This window comes from Tamandua tetradactyla, chromosome 4 (assembly GCF_023851605.1).
Source record: "Tamandua tetradactyla isolate mTamTet1 chromosome 4, mTamTet1.pri, whole genome shotgun sequence".
Lineage (NCBI taxonomy): Eukaryota > Metazoa > Chordata > Mammalia > Pilosa > Myrmecophagidae > Tamandua > Tamandua tetradactyla.
Genome location: NC_135330.1, coordinates 107,160,050 through 107,169,592, shown reverse-complemented (window position 1 = coordinate 107,169,592; position 9,543 = coordinate 107,160,050).

Below are 9,543 nucleotides of genomic sequence, written 5' to 3'. Positions count from 1 at the left end.
TTTTGAATGCTTCTTACTGATACCTGATAGCATCTTGCAAGTAGGTAAGTAGCCCAGCATATAACTGTAAATACAGAACACAATAGTATGCAGTAATCTCATTTTGCAGAGGGGCTTTAGATCAGGGAACTCTTTATATTAGACTCTGTACACCCTCAGGTTCATAAAGGAGAGATGGCTTTCTTTTATAATCAAAAAGGTCCCTTGTGGCACAAATCCTATTCCCAATATCCTGTTGTTTCTAGTGATTATCAGAGACACAAGCAATAAGAGACTCATAGATGGGGCAGTAGAAGGAACATGGGCTTTGGAATTGGACAAGACTAGATTCAAATCCTCACCCTTGACAGAATCACCTGGGTGCGTGATTAAGCCACGGTGAGTCTTGTTTCTTCACTTGAGAACAAAACTACCATCTCACAAGATTAAATGAAATCTGGAAAAATCTAGCATAAAAAGATCTTGCCCAAGGCAGTGCGACGGTGGCGCAATGGTCGAATTCTTGTCTACCATGCTGGAGGCCCGGGTTCAATTCCCAGTGCCTGCCCATGTGAAAAAAAGAAAGGCTTGCCCATAGCACATATTCGCATAGATTGGGTTTCTTCTCCTTTCCTTTCCCTTTTAAAGGCAGGTCAAGAAAGGACACATTAACTTGTTAGGAGTGTTAAGGAAATGAATCTTGAAGGATTCAGCTGGGCTTCCCTAATAATATTTATCTGCACATTTCAGAATGCAAGAACAATATCTGGAGAAATGTCAAGTATAATTTTGTTAGGCATAAAATTGATGATGGTTGTTCCCAAATGTCTCCTATTAACTCTTAGCAATCAGGGCTTCACACCTTCTAGGTCTGCTGAAGTGTGGTGTGGGGGTGTTACCCAGCCTGGGCAATGATGCTGCCCATCAGCAGAGATGGGACCTTTAGTTGAAGAAGCAATTAGAAGGTCATTCAGTTCCTTTTCTTTGGGAAATGAAGTAGGGAAAAAATGAGTTTTCTTGGAAACTTTTGCAATCTGGCAAATACTTTGACAATGATAGAAGCATTGAAACTGGCTTGGAATGATCAAGCAGCTCCACTCTGTTTTAAATATTAGGCTCCCTCCTGAGATTTTGTTGAAGAATGATTTCCATGGCCCCAAAGAATTTTTGGACCACTGGCCTTGTGCAAGAGAGCCATAGTTGGAGAAAGTGGAGTCCTGTTCTAGACTGAATTCTGTTACGGATTTGCTGAATTCCCCTCCACTGCTGTGTGCCACGTCTAGCAATTGTTGTACAGGGGAGACATGATATACCTCAGGGCATGATAGGGGTATCTTTTAAGGACTAAAGCATTATGTAAATCATTGAGTTCATCTGAACACCCAAAGTTCACTGTGTTCTCAAGTGAGCGGTTTCTTGGTTGTTGTTATTTAAATTATCTCAGTATCATAATTACCTCAATGCTCCATCTCAAAACAAAGCTAAAATTAATTAGTTCAGTGTGCAAGAAACAGAACATTTTCTTTCTTCCATTTGTTTTTTCACCATTAAACACTTAGAAGTTTCCTCAGTCTTTCAGTTAAATAAAGGATCTCTATTCTTATATAATTTTTCCACCAACTCCAAAAGATATATTTTCATTGACCAAATCCCAAGAATAATTAAAAAGAATTTTCCCCAGTTCCAACCAGTCAATGTTTCTTGTGTGTTCATGGATCCAATTCTATTGAAGGTGAACCAACCTCTGTTAAATTAGAGTACGTGGGACATAGTCTCTTTTTACTCGCTTCTCTATCAAACAAATTATGCAGACATTAGACAAGACAAGCACTGTCAACTTATATTATGCCCATATGTATCTAAATATTCTCAGAGCAATAAAAGATTTGCCATGGCAGTGCTTCTTAATTAATCAAGGATGCTTGTGAACATTCGTAAGTACACTGTGCAAAAAATATAAATATCTGATTACTTAATAAAAGTAAATGCAATATAAAATATAAATAACAAATGCCAATTTTAAAGCTGACATTAATTACCAATGGAAACTTTATTATGAGTTATTAATTTACCATAACCTCTGGGAGTCCTGGATAAAATTCCAATAATCCAGAGAATTGTAATCCATTACACTCAATTTAGAAAAAGCAAAGAGTGGTGCATTTACTTTGAAGCTTTTGTCTTGCTTGTAAAGCATAACCCTCACCAAATGAAGTCCCACTAGGAGATAGCTTTCGTATTTTCAAAGAACAAAGTAGCTAAAGTATGGTTTACAGCAGGTTTCTTTAGAAGCCAGGTTTGGAGCTAAAAGGAGAACGGGAAGTTCCATTTTATAAGTCATTAAAAAGATATAATTTGTGACATTTATATTTTTGTGGAATGAAGACTGGGTTAAAGAAAAAAAAAATCACCATTTGAGTTTAAATAACCAGACAAGGAGATCTCTGAATTGGGGTAGAGTCTCTGTCGGGAAGAGACGATGAGGAGTAAGGAAATAATATTTTCCTCCATCCTTCATCCCCCACCTCCCTGCCCCAGCCCATAAAGAGGGTCTTACACCCTCTGCCATGTGTCCTTAGCCCTCTCCAAGACAAAGGAAGTCACTAACTTAATCTGATTGGTCAGAGTTTTAAATTTAACAAACTACACCTGCAGGAACAGAGTGAGTGCGAAGGGGCAACCCCCTGTTGTTCTCTCTGGGGCCACCTGCTTCAGGCAAGGAAAGTCTCTTCAGTGGGCTGGGTGGGTCATTAGCCCCTAATGACCCTGCTGGGGTCAGTCTGCCAGGCAGGCACAGGGCACAGCTCTTCTCTCCTTATGGACTCTGAGATTTCCCTTTGTTCTAAATCACTTTCTCCAACCCAGTTTACCGGAACTTTGCCTTTGAGTCTTCAGGTACTTACTTAGATTAACAAATTGATATTTCATTTTTCATTTGCCTAGTTATCACTATTTGCTTATTAGAACCTGAATAAGAAGAGGGACAAGTGCTCCTCAGGGAATACATCAGGGAGAAGGGAAAGAGAGGGCCCGAAAGGCAGCTAGATTTTGTTTAGTTCTCAGAGGAAAGAAGCATAAGGAAGGGAAGGCCAGAGCATGCCAAAAAGGGAGAGCAAGAAAAGAAGCCCTGAGAGGTGTTCTCCCTTCCCCCAGCCCATCTTTCCATTTTTTTCTGATTTGATGAGCAAATACACACTCATTTATGGGGAATGTAGAAGCTAGAGAAAAGCATCACAAAAGGAAAACAAATAATCATCTGTATCCTGTCAACGAGAGCAAGCAATTTCTCTTTCTGCTGGTTTGATGATTAAATACACACTCATTTGTGGGAAATGTGGGAAGTAGAGAAAAGCATCACCAAAGGAAGACAAATGATCATCTGCATCCTGCCAACCAGGGCGAGCAATTTCTCTTTCTGTTTCTGAGCAGCCTCTGGCTGCTGGCACGCCCTACCTGGTTCTGCTTAGACTCAGCTGCAGGTTGGAGTACAGGTGTTCAAGACCTCATCAGCACAGTTTTGCTACTCACTTGGAGAAGGAAATATCCTCAAGTGACTCTTAAATTCTCCCAGCAAAATCCATTTTTCCAGCTGGTGAGTTCAGAATTTTAGAAGTTTGCATGTCTCTGGTCCTCTTGAACTGTTCCAATCTGCCTTTCAAAAAGGGCATATATAACTGTCCTGTGTTAGACCCAGATGCTCCCTGATTTCTCTGCTTGAGGTTATTTCCACACAGCATAAACCTGTTTCATTTTAATGCATGTGTATTTGTGAGATGGGGAGGTCCCATCATTCTTATTTCTTTCCCTCAACTGAACATAAAAATGAAGTAAACAAGAAGCAAAGGACTAAACCAATTTCTTTATAACTCCATCTTAAATTGTGCAAAGAAATTGGGTCTTCCCATGATAAGACAGTTGCCTCAGTTTTCCAACTCTGATCACAAATACCACAAAAAGGGTTGGTCTAAGCCGCGGAACTTACTGGCTCATGGTTTTGAGTCTAGAAGTCCAATATCAAAGTGTCAGCAAGGTGAGGCTTTCTTCTCAAAGACTGTTGCTCTCTGGGGCTGACTGCCAGTGGTCCTTGGGTCCTTGACCTTTTTTATCATATGGCAATGCACGTGACAGTGACTTCTTTCCCTCCATCTTCATCCCCCTCCACTTGGCTTTCTCTTCCTAAAGTCTCCAGTAAGAGCATTAAGGCCCAACCTCCTATAAGTTGGCCTACACCTTAACTCAAAATAAAATCTTCAAAAGGTTCTATTGGCAATGGGTTCACACCCACAGGAATGGACTAAGGGTACAGAATTCAACCTAGCACAAGAGTTGTCCAACTAATTTAGTTATATTGCTGGCTGAAACACCAGTAGAGAGCACTCCTTTTCTAGTTGAATATTAGGACCTAGAACAGCCAAGAACCTGCACCTGGTATTAGGCCCAAGTGCTCTAACATGTTTATATCCACAGGTGTGGGGACTGTGTTTCCCTTCAAAACTCAGGATGAGCTCTGAACAACACAGTATGAATCACGGAAAGTACATGCATTCTCTTCCAACATCTTAAGCAATAGATCACAGTTATATCGTTTCTCCCCAACCACTCCTTTTAGATTTTCTTCTCAACCTCTTTTACCTCCTACCCCATAATTATTTATGGTCCCAAGATTCTGTCCTTGATTATTTTTCTTCCGCTTATACAAATTCCTTCTTAGAGATTTTCTATCTCATCTTTGCTTTAGTGATTACTGCTCATTAAGGATTCCTGGACCTTCCAGAGCCTTTCCTGAAAGGCAGGTTAGCCTTACGACTTAAAGGCAGCTTTAAGTTACGACTTAAAGCTATTAAGGTTGTACATTTTCAAGTCTCAGCATTTATGACTCATGCTATGAGCCTTTGGGAGAATTTTTCAGTCTCTGGCCTTCAGTTTCTTCACCCATACTGTTGTGAGTAATGCATGAGATAATACCAGAAGATATTTGGACATTAGCCAAGGCACGTTGGTGATAAGTTCTCAGGAGTTTTGTTTGTTTGTTTGAGAACACCTTTATTTTGCTTTAATGGAAATTGATGTAGGCTAACTTCATCTTTTGAATAAGTAATATATGCATATATAAAATTTCAAAATGTACAACAGGGTATACCAAAAAGTAAGTCTGCCTTAATGTTTATCCCTCAGCCACTCCTTCCAAAAGCAACCATTTTCTCATGCCTCATTCTTTCTAACTGCTAAGTAATATTTTATTGTCTGGAGGGCAATTTATTTATTCTTCTATTTATGAATATCAGATTACTTTTTCAATTTTATTATTAAAATCAATGGTGGGCATGTTTGGCTATAACTTAACATGCATTCCTTGAATGAATATTGGTAGATCAAGGTATACATGCACATTTTCAAATGAAGTTTATTGAGGTACAATTTTCATACAGTGAAAGTCACCCTTTTTAGTGTACAATCTATTGGTTTTGACAAATGCGAGCAGTTGCACAACTCCACGACAATCAAAATAGAGAACAGTTCAATCACCTTAGGAAATTCCCTCATGCCTAATTGTGTGTTGGAGTCAGCTTTATTGGCTTGTGAGAGCCAATTGTTCAACTTTCAATTGTTAAAAGCAGTCATTATTTGAAATCAAATGGTGTAAATATACATGCGATGTATTATATTAAAAATAAGTACTAAAATCACATTACTTCCCAGAAATGACAAAAGCTTCAGAGATGACGGCCCCAGAGCTGGCACAGAAACACGATGTTTGGAGAAGCTTGGAGCCCAGTGAACATCACCATGGGATGTTGGGCAGGCCAGGACCTAAAGTGGGCCAGAGGGGTGGGGTGGGAAATGGGGGCCAGCCCTGAAGAGGTAGGGTGGGGAACGCCCACGGGGTCACAGGCTGGGAGCGGTGGAGCTCAGGAGCAAGGGACCAACAGATGCCAGCCACGTGACTACCCAGCTGCCAGAGGTTTTTCTGATCCATTGGGCTTTCCTGAGTGAAGGTGACCTCTTTTTGGTGCCTTGGTTTGGGCACTTTCACTTCCTCGGGGCTGTGAATTTGTAGCTTATTGAATATCCCCTTTGTGGAAGCACAGTTCTGGTGTGTTGCATTCCAGCCGCTTGCAAACTAACAGAGGGGGTAGGGTTCAACACATGAAATAAAGAGGATGGGGGAAAAAAATCACATTACTTCCTAATTATTTTACACTTCACCGTCATCTATACTCTTGAGGTTATTTATGCCTAAAGTATCTATATGGTGGAAATACTCTATAATAATGTGCTACTGCATGTTTCTTACCCACTCTGAGCTTTGTAGCTTGAAATTTGGTGGTTGAATATTTACACCAGGATAATTTTTATTTGGAGAACTGATTGTTAAACCTTTAACCTCATACCTCTGTTCACAGCCCTTTATTGTCCGCTTTTTCCTCAATCCCCATCTCCTCACAACAACTGTTCTAATTCATGCCGCTCTGTAGTCTTTTGAGTCCGTCTTCTTTCACTTAACATAATGTGTTCAAGATTCATCCATTTGTTGTGAGTACTAGTGGTTCGTTCCTTTATATTGCTGAAGTGATATTTCATTATATGGGTTACCATAGTTTGCTGGCCCATTTACCTGTTAATTGACCTTTGGGCTGTTTCCAGTTCTGAGTGGTGAGGAATAAAGCCATTATAAAAATTAACATACAGAGTTTTTATGTGGACCTAAGTTTTTATTTGTCTTGGGTAAATACTAGGAGTGGCATTGCTGGGTCATATAATAACTTTGTAAGGAATTGCCAACAGTTTTCCAAAGTAGCTGCAGCATATTGCATTATGACCAGTAATGGGTAAGAATTTCAGTTGCTCTGCATCCTTGCTAACACTCGATATGTTCAGTTGCCTTTTTTTTGGCATGGGCAGGCACCGGGAACCGAACCCGAGTTTCCAACATGGCAAGCGAGAACTCTGCCTGCTGAGCCACTGTGGCCACCCACAGTTGTCAAATTTTAAGCATTATAATAGTTGTGTAGCGGTATCTCATTATTGCAGCAGGAGCTTTGGTCTGCCATGACCTATTGCAAGCTTCTTGGAAATGAGAGTTTCTTTCTTCTTCTTTTTTTTTTTTTAGTGAGAGAAACTCTTATCATTTTACTTGATAAAAAAATAGTTTACAAGGACATTAAAGAATGAAAAGAGATACATCTACATTAAGGAGAAACATGACAATTTTTAAGTAAAAAGAAGCCTGATCGCAATCATGTTTCATGCTTACAATTCTTTTTGCATTGTCTTGAACTAGCAAATAACCTGCAATAATAATAATACCAATCTTAGAAAAATAACCTCAACGCAAGATGCCTTTTGAGAAATGAAGGCAAAGTGTCAGCAATTCTATAGTGTGATGAATTTTAATACACTTTAAAACCTTTTTCCCGAGATTCTGCAACTATTTATCTTATTCTCAGGTACCTTCAAGACTTTCAGGGCATACCACCCAGGGGCCCCAGGTAGTAAGGAAAATGCACCACGTGAGTGGAACTACAGAGCAGAATGCAGGCGCCAACAAACATGCAACTCTCTCTTCTGTTTCAGCGTAATTCTGAAAGTAACTTTCACACTAAGGCTTTCTACTGAACATAGTTTTGTTGATTCACATTAACCAGGAATCAGACATCTCCTCATCTTGTGGAATGTATGCACACACTAATTTTAGATATATTTTTTATTGAAAAATGTTGCCATTATTTTTTTGTTTATTTGTTTAATCCTACATCCCCAGAGGCCCTAATTATAAGTTATACATTCTTTACATCTCCTAGCAGTTACTTATTAGAAACAAACATTTCAACCCAAAAGAAAAATAAATAAAGGTATGATTTAGGTCTTTCTTATTAAGCACATATAGACTTAAAGCTACTTGACAATAGATTATGAGTATTTTATTCACATTACATTATGTACTTAACATAATTTTTTCATTGCGCCATTAATTTTTTTTTTTTTTTAATACATGAACAGACACCAGGAATGGAACCTGGGTTGCTGGCATGGCAGGCGAGAACTCTGCCTGCTGAGCCACCTTGGCCTGCCCTGCGCCATTAATTTTTAATGTCCAAAGAGAGGTGTGCGTGCTAAACCTCAGAGTGATTTATCTTAGTATTATTGGATTTGATCTGAACTCCGGTAAAAGAAGGACTTTATTTTTCACATAATGAGGCTGCTTTTCAATACAGATGGACCAAGTCTTTTGAATAAGACTTGTTTTTAAAATTCTTGCCTGCCATGCCGGAGACCTGGGTTCAATTCCTGGAGCACATTCCTTCTCCCAAAGAATGGCTTCCCTTCTTTTTATTTCTGCACTGAAAACAACTTCGTTCACTGTGTTTTGATGGGTGGTGCTTGTTTTCACTGTGAATTAATTTCTGGAGAGACGCTGCCTCAGGTCTTGAATCTCCTGAGACTGGCATGGTGTCTGGCACATACTTCAAGCTCCCTCGTGATCCATGGGTGGTGATCAGAGCAGCGGACACAGAGGGTCCAGTGGGTATGCAAGACACCTGGTCTCACCAGCTGCAGGGACGGCTGGGGGTCTTCTCTAGATCCCACTTCTGATTCCAGAAAAAAGTGGGGGATGATCATAATTGATTATTATATTATACTATATCATATTATATTGTATTATGGTTTGTCTATTTCTCATAGACGATCTCTTGGACTGAAGTCAATTTAGTTCAATTTTTGCTTTATCTGTAGATTTTGCAAGGTATGTTCCAATTTTTGGGAAAGCCTCCATGTTTTTCCCCATCATTCTAGGAAATCCTTGTTTGGAAATGAAAGTTTTTATCTTTATTTCTGAAGAGTGTTTTTCTTTTTTTTCACTGAATGCATAATTACAGTTGGTTGTTATTTTCCATTAGCACTTTGAAGATATCATTCCACTGTTGCTTAGCTTTTACTTTTTCTGTTGCGGAATAAGCTCTCTTATTATTGTCCCTTTGAGGGGAATACATCTTTTTAGCTTTCATCTGTCTGAAATTTTCTGTTTGTCTCGGGTCTTCAGCAGTTTTACTATTATGTGCTTATTTGTAGTTTACTGTGAATTTATCTTTTTGGGGGTTCATTGAAATTCTTGTATCAATGGCTTGCTGTCTTTCATGTTGTTTTTTCAAAGACTCTCTCTTCTAGGACTCCAACAATATGCATTTTTGAACTTCTTTTTTATCAGTTTCTGTTCCCTAATTTATCTCTTTTTTAACTTCTATACCTCCATCTAGATATTTTTCTCTAGTTTTCAGTTCACTAACTGTCTCAACTCTGCTGTTAAACTCATCCATTGAGTTATTTCATTCTTTCTTTCTCTCTTTTTTTTTTTATATGCTGTATGGTAGGGTCACATTTCATTATTTTTCCATGTGAATATTCCATTATTGCAGCACCATTTGTTGTTGTTTTTTTTTATTTGCTTATTTGTTGGTTTTTTGGGGAAGTGCACGGACTGGGAATCTAACCCAGGTGTCCTGCATGGCAGGTGAGAATTATACCACTGAACAGCTCTTGCAATTCTTATCCATTGAGTTCTTA